General features: G+C 46.4%; 1 long non-coding RNA gene across 1 annotated transcript; it reads left to right on the top strand.

Moving 5' to 3' along the window:
- Positions 1 to 12,761: 12,761 nt before the first annotated feature.
- On the top strand, positions 12,762 to 19,069 carry LOC149441675 (uncharacterized). The gene is made up of 3 exons (XR_016307310.1): positions 12,762 to 12,935; positions 18,769 to 18,855; positions 18,972 to 19,069. It is a non-coding gene; the product is annotated as an uncharacterized LOC149441675 (long non-coding RNA).
- Positions 19,070 to 21,782: the final 2,713 nt, after the last annotated feature.

Here is a 21,782-nt window from a genome sequence, read left to right as displayed (position 1 = left end):
TTCTAATATCAAGTTACATTTAAAGGCCGAATCCAAAGTGTTTTCTGTTTTGGAAATCGATAACAGTCATTTTTCGATCCCCTTAGCTAAAAGTTGTCAATACAAGTTAGCTTTTAAGTTTCAGAAAGAGACTTATGCATTCACTCTATTAGTAGCTGGTTTAGACATCAGTGATGGTATAGTCCATGAATCCATAGCAAAAATATTATTATTTGTTATTATTATTATTATACAGTATTTATAAAGCGCCAATAGTTCGCTCAGCGCTGTACATTACAGAGGGGGACAGAACATGTGACAGAACAATACCAATACAATGCAAAACATGAGGGGATCGAGGGCCCTGCTCTTTGGAGCTTACAATCTAGGAGGGAGGGGATGGTGGCACAGGAGGAGATAGCTGTGGGGGATGGAGTGGTAGGAAGAGTGGAGGAGGTCGGCAAGTTAGCAGGGGGTGGGGTAGGCTTCCCTGAAGAGATGGGTTTTCAGGGTGCGCCTAAAGGAGAGGAGAGTAGGTGATAATCTGATGGGTTGGGGAAGGGAGTTCCAGAGGATGGGTGACATCCTGGAGAAGTCCTGGAGGTGGGCATGGGAGGAGGAGACCAGGGAACTAGAGAGAAATAGGTCTTGTGAGGAGCGGAGTGTGCGTGTTGGGCGGTACTTGGATATTAGGTCAGTGATGTAGTTCGGGGCAGTATGGTGGACATCTTTGTACGTCAGCGTTAGGATTTTGAATTTGATCCGTTGCGCAATCGGAAGCCAGTGGAGGGATTGGCAGAGGGGGGTGGCGGAGACAGAGCGGTTGGAAAGGTGACTGAGTCTGGCAGCCGTATTCAGGATCCACTGAAGCGGGGATAGCCAGCGGTGAGGCAGGCCAGTGAGGAGGGAGTTGCAGTAGTCGAGTCGTGATATGATGAGGGAGTGGATTAGCTGTTTAGTGGTTTCTGGGGTTAGGAACGTGCGGATTTTGGCGATGTTGCGGAGGTGGAGTCTGCACGAGTTTGTTAAAGATTGGACTTGGGGCTGGAAGGATAGGTTGGAGTCCAGAATGACACCAAGTACTCTGGCCTGCGGGGTAGGTTTGATGGTAGCGTTATTCGATGTGATAGAGAAGTCAATGGGGGATGGTGTGTGGGCTGGGGGGAAGACTAGGAGCTCGGTTTTGGAGAGGTTCAGTTTAAGGAAGTGGAGCGACATCCAGTCTGATATGTCGCTCAGTAGGTGTGTGATTCGGGCGGAGACCGAGGGGGTGAGGTGGGGGGTTGAGAGATAGATTTGCGTGTCGTCGGCATAGAGGTGGTAGTTGAAGCCGTGAGAGTGTATGAGTTGGCCAAGGGAGGAGGTGTAGATGGAGAAGAGAAGGGGCCCGAGGACAGAGCCTTGAGGGACCCCAACAGAGAGGGGGAGTGAGGGGGAGGTGGTAGCATTATAGGTAACGCTGAAAGAGCGTTGTGACATGTAGGATGAGAGCCAGGAGAGAGCAGAATCTCTGAGGCCGAGGGAGTGTAGTTTTTTGAGGAGGAGGGGGTGGTCGACTGTGTCAAAGGCCGCAGAGAGGTCAAGGAGTAGGAGCACTGAATAGTGGCCATTAGCTTTGGTGGTTAGCAGGTCGTTGGAGAGTTTGAGTAAGGCAGTTTCGGTGGAGTGTAGGGGACGGAAGCCGGACTGTAGGGGATCGAGGAGGTTGTTGTCGTTGAGGTGAGAGCATAGGCTGGTGTAGACTAGGCGCTCGAGGAGTTTAGATGTAAATGGGAGCAGGTAGATGGGTCTGAGGTTGTTCAGGTCATTGGGGTCCAGGGAGGGCTTTTTAAGTATGGGGGTGATGTGTGCATGTTTCAGAGGGGAGGGGAAAGTGCCGGAGGAGCGTAGGATGGAGGGAGGTCGTAGGAGTTGTGAGGGGATAGGGTCGAGGGGTCAGGTGGTGAGTTGGGCATCAGAGAGGATCTTGGAGACTTCCTCGATGGTAGTAAGGTTAAAGGTGCGGAGTGTTGGGGGAGCTTCAGTATGAGGAATGTACGGTGGGGTGGAAGAGGAGGTCAGAGCAGTGGTGGGGCCGTGGGAGAGGGGTGATGAGGGGGTAGCTGAGTGAGGGGGAAGGGGGTTGGAGGGAGTTTGAGCAGCGACGAAGTCCCTGCAGTTTATGTTGAGGGGGAGGGGGGATGAGGGGGTAGCTGTGTGAGAGGGGACGGGTTGAGAGGGCGTGTGAGTTGCGGCAATGTCCTTGCGAATTGTGTCAATCTTGTTTTTGAAGTGATTGGCAATCTCAAGGGCAGTGAGTGAGGTGCTGGGTGGAGGTGGGGGTGGTGAGAGTAGAGAGTTGAAGGCAGAGAAGAGTCGGCGAGGATTGGAGGAGAGGGCCTTGATGAGGGTCAGGAAGTAGGCTTTTTTGGCAGCATGGAGGGAGGAGGTGTAGGTGTGGAAGGCAGATTTGTAGCGGGTGAAGGCTTGTTGGGATTTGGTTTTGCGCCATAGTCGCTCCAGGGCACGACTGTGTCGTTTGAGGGTTTTGGTGTGATCAGTCTGCCAGGGCTGGAGCGGTCGGGGTCTGATGTTGTGTGTGGTTAAAGGCGCTAGTGAGTCAAGGGCTGTTGAGAGCGCATTGTTGTAGGCGGTCATAGCCAAGTCGGGGCAGGACAGGGGGAGGATGCTGTCATGGAGTTGATCAGCTGCAGAGTGGAGGGGGGCAGGGTTAAGGTTGCGGAGGTTACGGCTGGTAGTAGTGTGACATTTGGAGGGGTAGGCATTGGAGGACGAGGAGATAGAGAAGGTAATCAGGTTGTGGTCAGAGAGAGGGAAGGGGGTGTTTGTGAGGTTGTGGGGAGCGCAGCGGTTGGAGAAGACGAGATCAAGGATATTACCGTCGGAGTGGGTGGTGGATTGTATGCACTGTGCAAGTGCAAAGGAGGAGGTTAAGTGGAGGAGACGGGCTGTGTCTGGGTTGTCGAGGTTGACAGGGATGTTGAAATCCCCAAGGATGATGGTGGGTAGCTCAGAGGAGAGGAAGAAGGGTAGCCAGGAGGAGAAGTCTTCCAGGAAGCGGGGTATGGATCCAGGAGGCCGGTATATCATAATTTTCAAGGCCAGAATGCATTTTTCAGCATGTAAATACAATTATGCTAAGTACGCAGAATGTTAACGAACATATTACTCTTTTGTCTGAGTTATTTATGTTGTTACAGGATGCAGGCCTAAAATTAAACCCGGAAAGAGTTCAGCTGATGAAAAGTCAGGTGAAATACTTTCACATGCAGATTAGTCAAGGAAAGAGACGATTATTGCAGGAAACAGTCAGAGCTATCACTGCCTTTCCAGTTCCTCATAAACTCATAAAGCATTGCAACAATTTTTGAAAAACATAAATCATTGTAAAGAGTTTATACATGGTTTCGCAGAGAAAGTTAAGCCATTATATCATCTTTTGAAGAGTAAAAATAACTTAGTTGACCAATGGGGTCCAAATGAGAATAATGCTTTAAAAGTGTTGAAAAAAGATTTGCAGAATGCGCCAGCATTAGGTACAATTGAGGTTTGTTCCAAAGCCCCTTTTGTTGTGAAAACTCATGTATCTGATAATGCAATTTCAGTAACTTTTTCTCAATTAAAAGAAGGTAATGAGAGACTAATTAGTTACTTCTCCAGAAATTTATCACCATTGGAAAAAACTTTTACACCTGAGGTACTGCAACTGCTAAGTGTCTTTTATGCAATCAAAGCATCAGAAAGCACAGTAAAGTCACATAGTATCATATTACAGTCTCCTGACAGTTCACTAAGAAGAATTCTTCAGGAAGATACATTCAAAGAATGTGGTGAAAGGTATCCTCAGTGGATAAGAGCACTGTTAGCCAAACACATTGATAGGTACAGCTGTATCAGACAAGTCTCTACCTCAGATTCACAGCAACACATGTATTACTGAAAAACACTCTAACACCAGAATAATGACATCAGCACAAAAAACAGTTATGCATATTTCTAATTTTATAGGGATGAGAACAAAGGCATAAACCTTTGTCATCTCTGGGGTGATACAAAACCTTTCTTTGTTTAGTAAAACGGGGTTTTGCAGTCATGACCTATGATGAAATATTGCTGACCTATGATGAAACATTTTAATAATCCTTTTATTCTGATACTTACATCCATATTAGCATAATATTAATATTATTATTATTTTTTATTTTTACATATTCATATACTGAATGTTTTTTGGTTAAAACTTCATAGAGTTATTCCAGTTAATAGAATATCTTTTGGTAAAAGGTTAAGAAACATATTACTCTTATAGGAGCAATATAAACTTATGACATATTTTATGGAAAGTATATTTCCGGAAAGTTAAAATATTATACAAATATGGAAATATACTGCATTAATTATTATTACATCATTTAATTATTATTACTATTATAATCATATATCAATTAACATTATGATTAAGAATTATTATATTAACAGAAACTGAAGATAAAGGTAAAGAGTTTTGAAGGAAAGTTATTTTTGGTTGGTCCAGTTATGAAGAATATGTACAATGATTTGGTACAAGGCTGTGTGTATGGGCCATGAATGAAGTGTGCATTGGTTAAAAATTAATTATGGACTAATCATAATAAGGGGGATTTGTTAGAAATCAAAATTATGATTCGGCACTTATATTGATGGCAAGCTTGCAAAATATTTGGTTTTTATGATTAATCATAATTAATATTAATATGTGTGAATTGTCGCCTTAAACCGATGATATTTAATTCTTCAGTAAAATAGATGAGATATAGCTGAGACCAAAAGATATATAAGTTAAGCTGAGACAGTAAATATGAATGAGTTCGCTGAGACAGTAAATATGAATGAGTTCGCTGAGACAGTAAATATGAATGAGTTGGCTGAGACAGCTATACCAGCTAAAGACTATATTTAGGCATAGCTGGTTAGAAGTCTCTAGTAAAATATCAAAGGCATTAGGAGGACTCATTATAGACTTTCTATTACATAATGTATTTTAATAGTATCTGTGTGTATTTAGTATACGTCTCTAACATTGATACATACAGTATATAGATTAGTGATTATACATTGATATGTTGAAAAGATATGTTCTTAAGTTATATTATTCTTTAAATATAAATAGCTGAGGTTACACCATTAGCTTATAATATTATGTACATCAGCATACATGTGTTCCTGTCCATCAAAAACATTATGTGAGTGTCGTCCCCTCCCTTCTATGCCATACAAGGTATTAAGAATCTCTCGTTATGACACTCATTCTGCATAAAAAGGTCCATAAGGGACAGAGGACGAGAGCTCACACACTAACACTGACACTCTGACACACATACATGTCTAGGATATTCTGAGAAAACAACAGGTGCGTGCTGCAAGACAAAGTTCCTCACTTCCATCTATTTCTGGCTTCTTCACAAAGTCTCGAAGGACAAGAACATGAAGGACAGAACAGCACGTGGCCGGACTTCTATGACAGATAATGGTGACTTATCTTTAAACTTTTGCTTGTTATTTCTACAGTAGTTGTATCTCCATGGAACTGTTCATGATACACTTACATTGTTATTTCTACAGTAGTTGTATCTCCATGGAACTGTTCATGATACGCTTTACATTGTTATTTCTACAGTAGTTGTATCTCCATGGAACTGTTCATGATACGCTTTACATTGATATTTCTACAGTAGTTGTATCTCCATGGAACTGTTCATGATACGCTTTACATTGTTATTTTACACCATTGTGTGATAGAATAAAATCACACTTCATTTTTTATTTCAATGGCTCTTTCATTCATAATCGCCTAAAGACACTAAAAGAAGTATTATATGTGTCTAAAATCCAAAAGACAGGACATTCTGGGTAGTCTGTCTCTGTCTCTGATATGAAGGACAGGACATTCTGGGTAGTCTGTCTCTCTCTGATATGAAGGACGGGACATTCTGGGTAGTCTGTCTCTGTCTCTGATATGAAGGACGGGACATTCTGGGTAGTCTGTCTCTGTCTCTGATATGAAGGATGGGACATTCTGGGTAGTCTGTCTCTCTCTGATATGAAGGACAGGACATTCTGGGTAGTCTGTCTCTCTGATATGAAGGACGGGACATGCTGGGTAGTCCGTCATTCTCTCTGATATGAAGGATGGGATAAGCTGGGTAGTCTGTCTCTCTGATATGAAGGACGGGAGATTCTGGGTAGTCTGTCTCGGTCTCTGATATGAAGGATGGGACATTCTGGGTAGTCTGTCTCGGTCTCTGATATGAAGGACGGGACATTCTGGGTAGTCTGTCTCCATCTCTGATATGAAGGACGGGACATTCTGGGTAGTCTGTCTCTCTCTGATATGAAGGACGGGACATTCTGGGTAGTCTGTCTCTCTCTGATATGAAGGACGGGAAATTCTGGGTAGTCTGTCTCTCTCTGATATGAAAGACGGGACATTCTGGGGAGTCTGACTCTCTCTGATATGAAGAACAGGAGATTCTGGTGAGTATGTCTCTGATATGAAGGACGGGACATTCTGGATAGTCTGTCTCTGATAGGAAGGACAAGACATTCTGGGTAGTCTGTCTCTCTCTCTGATAGGAAGGATGAGACATTCTGGGTAGTCTGTCTCTCTCTGATATGGAGGATTGGATATTCTAGGTAGTCTGTCTCGGTCTCTGATATAAAGGACGGGAAATTCTGGGGAGTCTGTCTCTCTCTCTGATATGAAGGAGAGGACATTCTGGGTAGTCTGTCTCTCTCTGATATGAAGGACGGGACATTCAGGGTAGTCTGTCTAAGACTCTGATATGAAGGATGAGACATTCTGGGTAGTCTCTCTCTCTCTCTCTGATATGAAGGACGGGACATTCTGGTTAGTCTGTCTCTCTCTGATTTGAAGCACGGGACATTCTGGGTAGTCTGTCTCTGATATGAAGGACAGGACATTCTGGGTAGTCTGTCTCTCTCTGATATGGAGGATTGGATATTCTAGGTAGTCTGTCTCGGTCTCTGATATGGAGGATTGGACATTCTGGGTAGTCTGTCTCTCTCTGATATTAAGGATGGGACATTCTGGGTAGTCTGTCTCTCTCTCTCATACGAAAGATGAGACATTCTGGGTAGTCTGTCTCGGTCTATGATATGAAGAACGGGACATTCTGGGTAGTCTGTTTCTTTCTGATATGAAGGACGGGACATTCTGGGTAGTCTGTCTCTCTCTCTGATATGAAGGACGGGACATTCTGGGTAGTCGGTCTCTGATATGAAGGACGGGACATTCTGGGTAGTCCGTCTCTCTCTGTTATGAAGGACGGGACATTCTGGGTAGTCTGTCTCTCTCTGATATGAAAGATGGGACATTCTGGGTAGTCTGTCTCTCTCTGATATGAAAGATGGGACATTCTGGGTAGTCTGTCACTCTCTGATATGAAGGATGGGACATTCTGGGTAATCTGTATCGTCTCTGATATGAAGGACGGGACATTCTGGGTAGTCTGTCTCTCTCTCTGATATGAAGGAAGGGAAATTCTGGGTAGTCTGTCTCTCTCCGATATAAAGGACGGGACATTCTGGATAGTCTGACTCTCTCTGATATGAAGGACGGGACATTCTGGGTAGTCTGTCTCTCTCTGATATGAAAGATGGGACATTCTGGGTAGTCTGTCTCTCTCTGATATGAAAGATGGGACATTCTGGGTAGTCTGTCACTCTCTGATATGAAGGATGGGACATTCTGGGTAGTCTGTCTCTCTCTGATATGAAAGATGGGACATTCTGGGTAGTCTGTCTCGGTCTCTGATATAAAGGAAGGGAAATTCTGGGTAGTCTGTCTCTCTCCGATATAAAGGACGGGACATTCTGGATAGTCTGACTCTCTCTGATATGAAGGACGGGACATTCTGGGGAGTCTGACTCTCTCTGATATGAAGAATGGGAGATTCTGGTGAGTCTGTCTCTGATATGAAGGACAGGACATTCTGGGTAGTCTGTCTCTCTCTGATAGGAAGGATGAGACATTCAGGGTAGTCTGTCTCTCTCTGATAGGAAGGATGAGACATTCAGGGTAGTCTGTCTCTCTCTGATATGGAGGATTGGATATTCTAGGTAGTCTGTCTCGGTCTCTGATATAAAGGATGGGAAATTCTGGGGAGTCTGTCTCTCTCTGATAGGAAGGAGAGGACATTCAGGGTAGTCTGTCTAAGACTCTGATATGAAGGATGAGACATTTTGGGTAGTCTCTCTCTCTCTGATATGAAGGATGGGACATTCTGGTTAGTCTGTCTCTCTCTGATTTGAAGAACGGGACATTCTGGGTAGTCTGTCTCTGATAGGAAGGACGAGACATTCTGGGTAGTCTGTCTCTCTCTCTGATAGGAAGGATGAGACATTCTGGGTAGTCTGTCTCTCTCTGATATGGAGGATTGGATATTCTAGGTAGTCTGTCTTGGTCTCTGATATGGAGGATTGGACATTCTGGGTAGTCTGTCTCGCTCTGATATCAAGGATGGGACATTCTGGGTAGTCTTTCTCTCTCTGATATTAAGGATGGGATATTCTGGGTAGTCTGTCTCTCTCTGATATGAAAGATGGGACATTCTGGGTAGTCTGTCTCGGTCTCTGATATGAAGGACGGAATATTCTGGGTAGTCTGTCTCTCTCTGATATGAAGGATGGGACATTCTGGGTAGTCTGTCTCGGTCTCTGATATAAAGGAAGGGAAATTCTGAGTAGTCTGTCTCTCTCTGATATGAAGGACGGGACATTCTGGATAGTCTGACTCTCTCTGATATGAAGGACGGGACATTCTGGGGAGTCTGACTCTGATATGAAGGACAGGACATTCTGGGTAGTCTGTCTCTCTCTGATAGGAAGGATGAGACATTCAGGGTAGTCTGTCTCTCTCTGATATGGAGGATTGGATATTCTAGGTAGTCTGTCTCGGTCTCTGATATAAAGGATGGGAAATTCTGGGGAGTCTGTCTCTCTCTGATAGGAAGGAGAGGACATTCAGGGTAGTCTGTCTAAGACTCTGATATGAAGGATGAGACATTTTGGGTAGTCTCTCTCTCTCTGATATGAAGGATGGGACATTCTGGTTAGTCTGTCTCTCTCTGATATGAAGGATGGGACATTCTGGTTAGTCTGTCTCTCTCTGATTTGAAGAACGGGACATTCTGGGTAGTCTCTCTCGGTCTCTGATAGGAAGGACAGGACATTCTGGGTAGTCTGTCTCTCTCTGATAGGAAGGATGAGACATTCTGGGTAGTCTGTCTCTCTCTGATATGGAGGATTGGATATTCTAGGTAGTCTGTCTCGGTCTCTGATATGAAGGATGGGACATTCTGGGTAGTCTGTCTCGCTCTGATATCAAGGATGGGACATTCTGGGTAGTCTGTCTCTCTGATATCAAGGATGGGACATTCTGGGTAGTCTTTCTCTTTCTGATATGAAGGATGGGACATTCTGGGTAGTTTGTCTCTCTATCTCTCTGATATGAAGGACGGGACATTCTGGGTAGTCTGTCTCTCTCTTTGATATGAAGGACGGGAAATTCTGGGTAGTCTGTCACTCTCTGATATGAAGGACGGGACATTCTGGGTAGTCTGTCTCTCTCTGGTATGAAGGACGGGACATTCTGGGTAGTCTGTCTCTCTCTGGTATGAAGGATGGGACATTCTGGGTAGTCTGTCTCTCTCTGATATGAAGGACAGGACATTCTGGGTAGTCTGTCTTTCTCTGATATGAAGGACGGGACATTCGGGGTAGTCTGTCTCGGACTCTGATAAGAAGGATGGGACATTCTGGGTAGTCTGTCTCTCTCGGATATGAAGGACGGGACATTATGGGTAGTCTGTCTCTCTCTGATAGAAAGGACTTGACATTCTGGGTATTCTATCTCTCTCTCTGATAGGAAAGACGGAACATTCTGGGTAGTCTGTCTCTATGATATGAAGGACAGGACATTCTGGGTAGTCTGTCTCTCTCTGATATGAAGGACGGGACATTCTGGGTATTCTGTCTCTCTCTGATTTGAAGGACTTTACATTCTGGGTAGTCTGTCTCTCTCTCTGATAGGAAGAACGGGACATTCTGGGTAGTCTGTCTCTATGATATGAAGGATGGGACATTCTGGGTAGTCTTTCTCTCTCTCTGATAGGAAGGACAGGACATTCTGGGTAGTCTGTCTCTCTCTGATAGGAAGGATGGGACATTCTGGGTAGTCTGTCTCTCTCTGATATGAAGGATGGGACATTCTGGGTAGTCTCTCCCTCTCTTATATGAAGGGTGGTACATTCTGGGTAATCTTCCTCTCTCTAATAGGAAGGACGGGACATTCTGGGTAGTCTGTCTCTCTGATAAGAAGGCTGGGACATTCTGGGTAGTCTGTCTCAGTTTCTGATATGAGGGACGGGACATTTTGGGTAGGCTGTGTCTCTCTGATAGGAAGGACGGAACAGTTTGGGTAGTCTGTCTCTATCTCTGATAGGAAGGACGGGACATTCTGGGTAGTCTTTCTCTCTTTGATAGGAAGGACGGGACATTCTGGGTAGTCTGTCTCTTTCTGATAGGAAGGACGGGACATTCTGGGTAGTCTGTCTCTCTCTGATAGGAAGGACGGGAAATTCTGGGTAGTCTGTCTCTCTCTCTGATATGAAGGACGGGAAATTCTGGGTAGTCTTTCTCTCTCTGATAGGAAGGTCGAGACATTCTGGGTAGTCTGTCTCTCTCTGATATGAAGGATGGGATTTTCTGGGTAGCCTGTCTCTCTCCGATAGGAAGGACTTTACATTCTGGGTAGTCTGTCTCTCTCTCTCTGATAGGAAGAATGGGACATTCTGGGTAGTCTGTCTCTATGATATGAAGGACGGGACATTCTGGGTAGTCTGTCTCTCTGATATGAAGGATGGGATATTCTGGGTAGTCTTTCTCTCTCTCTGATAGGAAGGACGGGACATTCTGGGTAGTCTGTCTCTCTCTGATAGGAAGGATGGGACATTCTCGGTAGTGTGTCTCTCTCTGATAGGAAGGACGGGACATTCTGGGTAGTCTGTCTCTCTCTGATATGAAGGATGGGACATTCTGGGTAGTCTGTCTCTCTCTGATATGAAGGACGGGACATTCTGGGTAGTCTGTCTCTCTCTGATAGGAAGGATGAGACATTCTAGGTAGTCTTTCTTGGTCTTTGATATGAAGGATGGGTCATTCTGGGTAGTCTGTCTCTCTCTCTCTCTCTAATAGAAAGGATGGGACATTCTGGGTAGTCTGTCTCTCTCTCTCTTTGATATGAAAGACGGGACATTCTGGGTAGTCTGTCTCGGTCTCTGATAAGAAGGATGGGACATTCTGGGTAGTCTGTCTCTCTTGGATATGAAGGACGGGACATTCTGGGTCATTTGTCTCTCTCTCTGATATTAAAGGACTTGACATTCTGGGTAGTCTGTCTCTCTCTCTGATAGGAAGGACGGAACATTCTTGGTAGTTTGTCTCTATGATATGAAGGACAGGACATTGTGGGTAGTCTTTTTCTCTCTGATTTTAAGGATGGGATATTCTGGGTAGTCTGTCTCTCTCTTTGATAGGAAAGATGGGATATTCTGGGTAGTCTGTCTCTCTCTGATATGAAGGATGGGACATTCTGGGTAGTCTGTCTCTCTCTGATATGAAGGACGGGACATTCTGGGTAGTCTGTCTCTCTCTGATAGGAAGGATGAGACATTCTAGGTAGTCTTTCTTGGTCTTTGATATGAAGGATGGGTCATTCTGGGTAGTCTGTCTCTCTCTCTCTCTGATAGAAAGGATGGGACATTCTGGGTAGTCTGTCTCTCTCTCTCTTTGATATGAAAGACGGGACATTCTGGGTAGTCTGTCTCGGTCTCTGATAAGAAGGATGGGACATTCTGGGTAGTCTGTCTCTCTTGGATATGAAGGACGGGACATTCTGGGTCATTTGTCTCTCTCTCTGATATTAAAGGACTTGACATTCTGGGTAGTCTGTCTCTCTCTGATAGAAAGGACTTGACATTCTGGGTAGTCTGTCTCTCTCTCTGATAGGAAGGACGGAACATTCTTGGTAGTTTGTCTCTATGATATGAAGGACAGGACATTGTGGGTAGTCTTTTTCTCTCTGATTTTAAGGATGGGATATTCTGGGTAGTCTGTCTCTCTCTTTGATAGGAAAGATGGGACATTCTGGGTAGTCTGTCTCTCTCTTTGATAGGAAAGATGGGACATTCTGGGTAGTTTGTTTCTATGATATGAAGGACGGGACATTCTGGGTAGTCTGTCTCTCTCTGATAGGAAGGACGGGACATTCTGGGTAGTCTGTCTCTCTCTGATATGAAGGATGGGACTTTCTGGCTAGTCTGTCTCAGTCTCTGATATGAAGGGCGGTACATTCTGGGTAGTCTTTCTCTCTCTGATATGAAGGACGGGACATTCTGGGTAGTCTGTCTCTCTCTAATAGGAAGGACGGGACATTCTGGGTAGTCTGTGTCTTTCGCTGATAGGAAGGACGGGACATTCTGGGTAGTCTGTCTGATTTTGGAGGTTTCTTTTTTATTATGTATACCTTTGTTTTTATCTTGTGTTCTGTATCTTTAAGACTTTTCTATCTGTAATTAAGTAACTGTTTTAAACAGTTGGTTGCATAAGAGTTAGGTTTATTGTTTCTTACTTTTTTTTAGGTATTTTGTCACTTTACTGATATCCCTGTAAGGTAATACAATGCAGGAATGGTTATCAGGGGACATTTCTCGGGGCTGCAGTTCCTCTGAATTCCACAAGATGGTGATCTCATTTCTACTACCCAGACAGGACTCCTCTATGGAATACAGACAGGAAGTGATGTCAGGAACAGACAAGAAGTGATCTGGAATAAAGACACAAAGCTCTATGTGGTCTGAAGGAGATCGGAGAGGTTTGTGGACCTGGCAGTAGAGGAGGTAATTATTATACAGGATTTATGGTGCCAACAGTTTTCTCAGCACTTTACAATATAACGGGAGACAATACAGCAACAATACAGTTCAATACAAGAGGGATAGGAGGGCCTGATCTTGGGAGCTTACAATATAAAAGGGAGGGGCTAGGGGTACAAAAGGTAGTAACTGTGGGGGATGGACTGGTAGGAGGAGTAGAAGATTCCATTATTAGTTGAGGGCGGGATAGACTTCCCTGAAGAGATCGGTTTTCAGAGATCGCCTAAAAGTAGAGTAGGCGATAGTCTGATAAATTGTGTATTAGGTCTTGCAAGGAGCGGAGAGGACGGTTTGGGTGATATTTGGAGACAAGATTGGTGATGTAATTTGGGGCAGAGTTATAAATGGCTTTATATGTTATTGTTAATGTTTTGAATTATATCCATCGGGCAACGGGAAGCCAGTGGAGGGATTTACAGAGGGGGGTGGAGGATACTGAATGGAGGCCAGTGGAGGGCTTGGCAGAGAAGGGTGGAGAACACTGAGTGGAGGTCAGTGGAGGGATTGGCAGAGAGGGGTGGAGGACACTGAGTGGAGGCCAGTGAAGGGATTGGCATAGAGGGGTGGCAGATACAGAATAGATAGTAAGGTGGATGAGTCTGGCAGAAGCATTAATGATAGACGGGAAGATGAAGATGGGATAGCCTGCGATGAGGTTGGCCAATGAGGAGGGAGTTACAATAGTCAAGGCGAGATATAACAAGGGAGTGAATAAGTTGCTTAGTGGTTTCCGAGGTTAGAAACGGGCGTATCTTGGAGATGTTGTCTTGGTGAAGTCTACAAGATTTGGACAGCGATTGGATTTGGGGTTGAAAGGACAGGTGGGAGTCTAGGATTACACCTAGTACCCTGGCATGAGGGGAGGGACTGATGATTGTGTTATTGATCTTGATGGAGAAGTCAGGGGAGGGGGCATGGGCTGGAGGGAATACTAAGAGCTCAGTTTTGGAAAGATTGAGTTAGAGGAAGTGGAGTGACATCCATGCCGATATGTCACTTAGTAGGTTAGTAATGCGGGAGGAGACTGAAGGGGTGAGATGAGGAGGTGACTGAAGGGGTGAGGTGAGGAGTAGAAAGATAGATTTGTGTATCATTATCATAGAGATGGTACTTTAAGCCATGGGAGTTTATCAAGTGACCAAAGGAGGAGGTGTTGATGTAGAAGAGAAGTGGTCCAAGGACAGATCCTTGAGGCACCCCTATAGAAAGAGGGAGTGAAGAGGAGGAGGCAGCATTATAGGTAACGCTGAAGGAGTGCTATGATAGGTAGGAGGAGAACCAGGAGAGAGCAGAGTCTCTGATACTCAGAGAGTGTAGTTTTTTGAGGAGGAGAGGATGGTCACCCATATCAAAAGCTGCAGAGAGGTCAAGTAGTAAGAGTATGGATTAATGGCCATTGGTTGGGAGGAGTATGGAGTAGTGGCCAGTGGCTGGGATAAGTATGGAGTAGTGGCCATTGGTTGGGATGGGTACGGAGAAGTGGCCATTGGTTGAGATGGGTACAAAGTAGTGGCCATTGGTTAGGATGAGTAGGGAGTAGTGGCCATTGGTTGGGATGAGTACAGAGTAGTGGCCGTTGGTTGGGATGAGTACGGAGTAGTGGCCGTCGGTTGGGATGTGTACGGAGTAGTGGCCGTGGGTTGGGATGAGTACGGAGTAGTGGCCGTCGGCTGGGATGAGTACGGAGTAGTGGCCGTCAGCTGGGATGAGTACGGAGTAGTGGCCATCGGCTGGGATGAGTACGGAGTAGTGGCCGTCGGCTGGGATGAGTACGGAGTAGTGGCCGTCAGCTGGGATGAGTACGGAGTAGTGGCCATCGGCTGGGATGAGTACGGAGTAGTGGCCGTCGGCTGGGATGAGTACGGAGTAGTGGCCGTCGGCTGGGATGAGTACGGAGTAGTGGCCGTCGGCTGGGATGAGTACGGAGTAGTGGCCGTCGGTTGGGACGAGTACGGAGTAGTGGCCGTCGGTTGGGATGAGTACGGAGTAGTGGCCGTCGGTTGGGATGAGTACGGAGTAGTGGCCGTCGGTTGGGATGAGCACGGAGTAGTGGCCGTCGGTTGGGATGAGTACGGAGTAGTGGCCGTCGGTTGGGATGAGCACGGAGTAGTGGCCGTCGTTTGGGATGAGTACGGAGTAGTGGCCGTCGGTTGGGATGAGTACGGAGTAGTGGCCGTCGGTTGGGATGAGTACGGAGTAGTGGCCGTCGGTTGGGATGAGTACGGAGTAGTGGCCGTCGGTTGGGATGAGTACGGAGTAGTGGCCGTCGGTTGGGATGAGTACGGAGTAGTGGCCGTCGGTTGGGATGAGTACGGAGTAGTGGCCGTCGGTTTTGATGAGTACGGAGTAGTGGCCGTCGGTTGGGATGAGTACGGAGTAGTGGCCGTCGGTTGGGATGAGTACGGAGTAGTGGCCGTCGGTTGGGATGAGTACGGAGTAGTGGCCGTCGGTTGGGATGAGTACGGAGTAGTGGCCGTCGGTTGGGATGAGTACGGAGTAGTGGCCGTCGGTTGGGATGAGTACGGAGTAGTGGCCGTCGGTTGGGATGAGTACGGAGTAGTGGCCGTCGGTTGGGATGAGTACGGAGTAGTGGCCGTCGGTTGGGATGAGTACGGAGTAGTGGCCGTCGGTTGGGATGAGTACGGAGTAGTGGCCGTCGGTTGGGATGAGTACGGAGTAGTGGCCGTCGGTTGGGATGAGTACGGAGTAGTGGCCGTCGGTTTTGATGAGTACGGAGTAGTGGCCGTCGGTTTTGATGAGTACGGAGTAGTGGCCGTCGGTTGGGACGAGTACGGAGTAGTGGCCGTCGGTTGGGACGAGTACGGAGTAGTGGCCGTCGGTTGGGACGAGTACGGAGTAGTGGCCGTCGGTTGGGACGAGTACGGAGCAGTGGCCGTCGGTTGGGACGAGTACGGAGCAGTGGCCGTCGGTTGGGACGAGTACGGAGCAGTGGCCGTCGGTTGGGACGAGTACGGAGCAGTGGCCGTCGGCTGGGACGAGTACGGAGCAGTGGCCGTCGGTTGGGATGAGTACGGAGCAGTGGCCCTCGGTTGGGATGAGTACGGAGCAGTGGCTTTCGGTTGGGATGAGTACGGATTAGTGGCCATTGGTTTGGATGAGTACGGATTAGTGGCCATCGGTTTGGATTAGTATGAAGTAGTGGCCATCGGTTTGGATTAGTATGGAGTAGTGGCCATTGGTTGCGATTATTATGGAGTAGTGGCCATTGGTTGGGATTATTATGGAGTAGTGGCCATTGGTTGGGATGAGTATGGAGTAGTTGCCATTGGTTGGGATAAGTATGGAGTAGTGGCCATTGGTCTTAGCAGTTAGTGGATCACTAGTGAGGTTTAGTTGGGCGGTGTCAGTGGAGTGTAGTGAGTGAAAGCCAGACTGTAAAGGGTCGAGAAGGTTGTTGTCAGTGAGGTGGGAGCTCAGGCAATTGTAGACTAAGCGTTCTAGGAGTTTAGAGGTACATGGCAGCAGGGAGATGGGTCTTAAGTTGTTCAGGTTGGTGGGGTCCAGGGAGGGCTTTTTAAACATGGGAGTTATATGCACATGCTTTAGAGGGGAGGGGAAGGCACCAGGAGAGAGGGAAAGATTGTGAGTGAGGGGGCATAGGATGGAAGAAGAGGGTGACCGTAGTAGTTGTGAGGGGACAGGATCCAGGGGGCAGGTGGTGAGACGGGCTTCTGAGAAAACCTTAGTGACCTCTTCAGTAGTAGCGAGGTCAGAAGAGGAAAGTGTTGAGAGAGGTTTAGTATAAGGTATGCTAAGTGGGATGGATGTCTGTGCAGTGGTGATGCCCCTACGAATTGTATCAATCTTGTTTTTGAAATGATTTGCAATCTCATGAGCAGTGAGTGAGGTACTGGGTGGAGGTGGAGAAAGTAGAGAGTTAAAGGTAGAGAAGAGACAACGAGGACTAAATGAGAAGGTATTGATGAGAGGGACAAAGTCGTCTTGTTTGGCAGCATGGAGGGAGAAATTGTATGTGAAGAAAACAGATTTATATCGGGTGAATGCTTGCTGAGATTTGGTTTTACGCCACAATCGCTCCAGCGCACGACTATGTCACTTAAGATGTCTGGTGTGGTCAGTCTGCCACGGATGTAATGGTCGGGGCCTGATACTTCGTGTTGTTAGAGGAGCAAGTCAGTCTAATGTGGATGATAGTGAACTGTTATAGACAGCAGTGGCCAGGTCAGGGCAGGACAGGGGAGAGATTCTGTCATAGAGTTGGTCAGTTGCAGAGTGGAAAGGAGCCGGGTTCAAGTTGTGAAGGTTTCTGCGGGTAATTGTTTGCTGCTTGGAGGGATAGGTGTTAGAGGACGAGGAGACTGTGAAGGTGATGAGATTGTGATCAGAGAGAGGAAAGGGGGTGTTTGTGAGGTTGTAGGGAGTGCAAATACGGGAGAAAACAAGGTCTAATGTATTCCCATCAGAGTGAGTGGAGGACTGTATACATTGTGCTAATGCAAAAGATGAGGTTATGTTGAAGAGTTGGGATGTAGCCGGGTTGTTGACATTAATAAGGATGTTAAAATCTCTGAGAATGATAGCGGGTAGTTCAGAGGAGAGAAAGTAGGGTAGCCAGGCAGCGAAATCATCAAGAAAGCGGGACATGGGTGCTTATGAAAAAGGGAGCCTGGTTTTTGGGAGCACAGGGACTGATATTAAATTGAGGGGATTGTGGCTATTCCATGGAAGAAAGAGGATGCCTGGTGTGGGGGTGAGATAGTGGAGGACCAGGGTTTGGGGAGATATCCCCAGAGGTTAGGAGAAGGATGGTGCCTGGTGTGGGGGTGAGATAGTGGAGGACCAGGGTTTGGGGAGATATCCCCAGAGGTTAGGAGAAGGAGGATGCCCGGTGTGGGGGTGAGATAGTGGAGGACCAGGGTTTGGGGAGATATCCCCAGAGGTTAGGAGAAGGAGGGTGCCCGGTGTGGGGGTGAGATAGTGGAGGTCCAGGGTTTGGGGAGATATCCCCAGAGGTTAGGAGAAGGAGGGTGAGGAAAGTAAAATGGGAGCGGGATGTACACGAGCGCACATGCCTTCCAGTCCTGGTGTTTGGGTCAGCAGGGGAGTGAAGTATCAGCAGGAGGTGATGAGAGCAGTAGTAGGGAGATGGTAGCAGTGAGGGGGAGATGTACACGTTTTGGGGTGGAGCAGAGGGGTAAAGAAGTGAGATTTTGGGAACGCAGGAAAGTAATATGAAAAGGAGGAGTAGAGGGGACATATGAAAGGTACACAGAGTGGGACTCAGACTTGTAGGAGATGTTTCCCGGGGTGTTTGCTTGCAGTCTGTCCAGCATGCAGGAGAGTTTCTTGTTGTTTTATCTTCCTTCTACTTTAGTTCAACTGCTTCTTAGCACTTCATCAACGCAGCACACACTCAAGTGCAGCACCCCATCAGTGACTGTGCCCCCCATCAGTGATCTCCCCCCATAAGCTGTTCTAAATTTATAGGGAGATAGCCAAATGAGCACTCATCTCCACCCCAATTAGGAACTGATAAGGATCACATGAATGGGGGGATGATTCTCAAACAGACCAGACACAGGCCACAGTCATAAACCGGTAATAAGATGTTATGTTCTATTTACACCCAGTAACCCCCCGTCATGTCCGTCCTCTTCCTCCATAGTCATGTCCATCCTCTTCCTCTATAGTCATGTCCGTCCTCTTCCTCCATAGTCCTGTCCGTACTTTTCCTCCATAGTCATGTCTGTCCTCTTCCTCCATTGTCATGTCCGTCCTCTTTCACCATAGTCACTGTGACATCTTTTATCTCCAGCAGAGGATACACATCAATATTTAGAAGGACACAAGGATCTCTACAAGGACGTCATGATGGACAATCAGCCGCCCCTCACATCACCGGGTAAGAGGAGACTTTATTGTAAAGGAGAGAGCAGTACGGAGGATCCACCTAGATCCCCCATCATCTGATAAACACATAGAAACAATGGATTCAGTCAGTGTGTGTGTTTCCTACAGATGGATCCAGTCATGGGAACCCACCAGAGAGATGTCCCCGTCCTCTGTATTCCCGGGATTCCACACAGGAAGGTCACACCATCCCTCACCATCATCAGGTAGATGATGACAATTATTGGTAGTTGTGATTTATACACAGCATGTTTGTTACAATGAATGTTTTTTTATATCTTTCAGAGTGGAATCCTCGGGGATGATAATATTGATGTTAAAGAAGAGTATAAAGAGGAGGATGAGGAGTATGGAGTGATGGAGGAGTTTTCAGAAGGACACAAGGATATGATGGAGCCACCTAATACCAGGAACCCACCAGAGAGATGTCCCCGTCCTCTGTATTCCTGGGATTCCACACAGGAAGATCACACCACCCCTCCCCATCATCAGGTAGATGAGGAACAATCACTGATAGTATCATTAGGATCTGTACATTATAAAAAAATGTACAAAGCGAGTGCCATCCAGTCAGCAGCTAAGCACTAAAGGTAACCAACATAAACCTTACAATAGAATAAATAAAACAGTGCAGCGCTAAAATAATGATTCATATAAAAGGGAGGTAAAAATAAACAATAAATAATAAAATTTTATGTAAATAAATAGAGATGAGCGAATCGAAGTAGCCGAAGTGGAATTCGAGTCGAATATCGGAAAAATAGCCTAATTCGGACGCGCGAATCGAAATTTTTTCCGAAAATGGCGGCTGACATGTGCGGCGACGGAGCGGGGATGTCTGGGAAGGCGCGCAGACAAGGCGCGCTGACCCATAATGCATTCCTCAACGACATGTGATCGCATCAGCCAATCAGCAGCCAGCCTGCTAGCACTGTGTAATGGTCGAGCTATAAATAGCGGCCATTTTGGAATTCTTCATTTGCCTGCAGTCATTGAACAGAGGCAGACCGCTCTGTATTAGGGACAGAGTTAGGGCCACAGAAACGATACTTGGGGACAGAGAAACGTTACTTAGGGACAGAGAACCATTACTCAGGGACACAGAATTGCTAATTAGGGCCACAGAATCGTTACTTAGGGACAAAGAAACGCTAGTTAGGGCCACAGAATTCATACTCAGGGACAGACAGAATTGTTACTGAGTGCCAGAGAATTGTTGCTTAGGGCCACAGAAACGTTATTAGGGCCACAGAATTGTTACTCAGGGACAGACAGAATTGTTACTGAGTGCCAGAGAATTGTTACTTAGGGCCACAGAAACTTTAGTTAGGGCCACAGAATTGTTACTCAGGGACAGACACAGAATTGTTACTGAGGGCCACAGAACTGTTACTTAGGGCCACAGAATTGTTACTCGCACAGACACAGAATTGTTACTCGCACAGACACAGAATTGTTACTGAGGGCCACAGAACTGTTACTTAGGGCCACAGAATTGTTACACAGACACAGAATTGTTACTCGCACAGACACAGAATTGTTACTGAGGGCCACAGAACTGTTACTTAGGGCCACAGAATTGTTACTCGCACAGACACAGAATTGTTACTCGCACAGACACAGAACTGTTACTGAGGGCCACAGAACTGTTAGGGCCACAGAATTGTTACTTAGGGCCACAGAATTGTTACTCGCACAGACACAGAATTGTTACTGAGGGCCACAGAACTGTTACTTAGGGCCACAGAATTGTTACTCGCACAGACACAGAATTGTTACTCGCACAGACACAGAACTGTTACTGAGGGCCACAGAACTGTTACTTAGGGCCACAGAATTGTTACTCGCACAGACACAGAATTGTTACACAGGGACACAGAACCGTTACTTAGGGCCACAGAATTGTTACTGAGGGCCACAGAACTGTTACTTAGGGCCACAGAATTGTTACTCGCACAGACACAGAATTGTTACTCTCACAGACACAGAATTGTTACTGAGGGCCACAGAACTGTTACTTAGGGCCACAGAATTGTTACTCGCACAGACACAGAATTGTTACTCGCACAGACACAGAATTGTTACTGAGGGCCACAGAACTGTTACTTAGGGCCACAGAATTGTTACTCGCACAGACACAGAATTGTTACTCGCACAGACACAGAATTGTTACTGAGGGCCACAGAACTGTTACTTAGGGCCACAGAATTGTTACTCGCACAGACACAGAATTGTTACTCGCACAGACACAGAATTGTTACTGAGGGCCACAGAACTGTTACTTAGGGCCACAGAATTGTTACTTAGGGCCACAGAATTGTTACTCGCACAGACAGAATTGTTACACAGGGACACAGAATTGTTACTGAGGGCCACAGAACCGTTACTTAGGGCCACAGAATTGTTACTGAGGGCCACAGAACTGTTACTTAGGGCCACAGAATTGTTACTCGCACAGACACAGAATTGTTACTCGCACAGACACAGAATTGTTACTGAGGGCCACAAAACTGTTACTTAGGGCCACAGAATTGTTACTCGCACAGACACAGAATTGTTACTGAGGGCCACAGAACTGTTACTTAGGGCCACAGAATTGTTACTCGCACAGACACAGAATTGTTACTGAGGGCCACAGAACTGTTACTTAGGGCCACAGAATTGTTACTCGCACAGACACAGAATTGTTACTCGCACAGACACAGAATTGTTACTGAGGGCCACAGAACTGTTACTTAGGGCCACAGAATTGTTACTCGCACAGACACAGAATTGTTACACAGGGACACAGAATTGTTACTGAGGGCCACAGAACCGTTACTTAGGGCCACAGAATTGTTACTGAGGGCCACAGAACTGTTACTTAGGGCCACAGAATTGTTACTCGCACAGACACAGAATTGTTACTCGCACAGACAC

Source organism: Staurois parvus, unplaced genomic scaffold (assembly GCF_062004578.1).
Source record: "Staurois parvus isolate SC_StPar_1 unplaced genomic scaffold, SC_StPar_1.0 ptg000960l, whole genome shotgun sequence".
Taxonomy (NCBI): domain Eukaryota; kingdom Metazoa; phylum Chordata; class Amphibia; order Anura; family Ranidae; genus Staurois; species Staurois parvus.
This window is presented reverse-complemented; position numbering and strand designations above follow the sequence as displayed.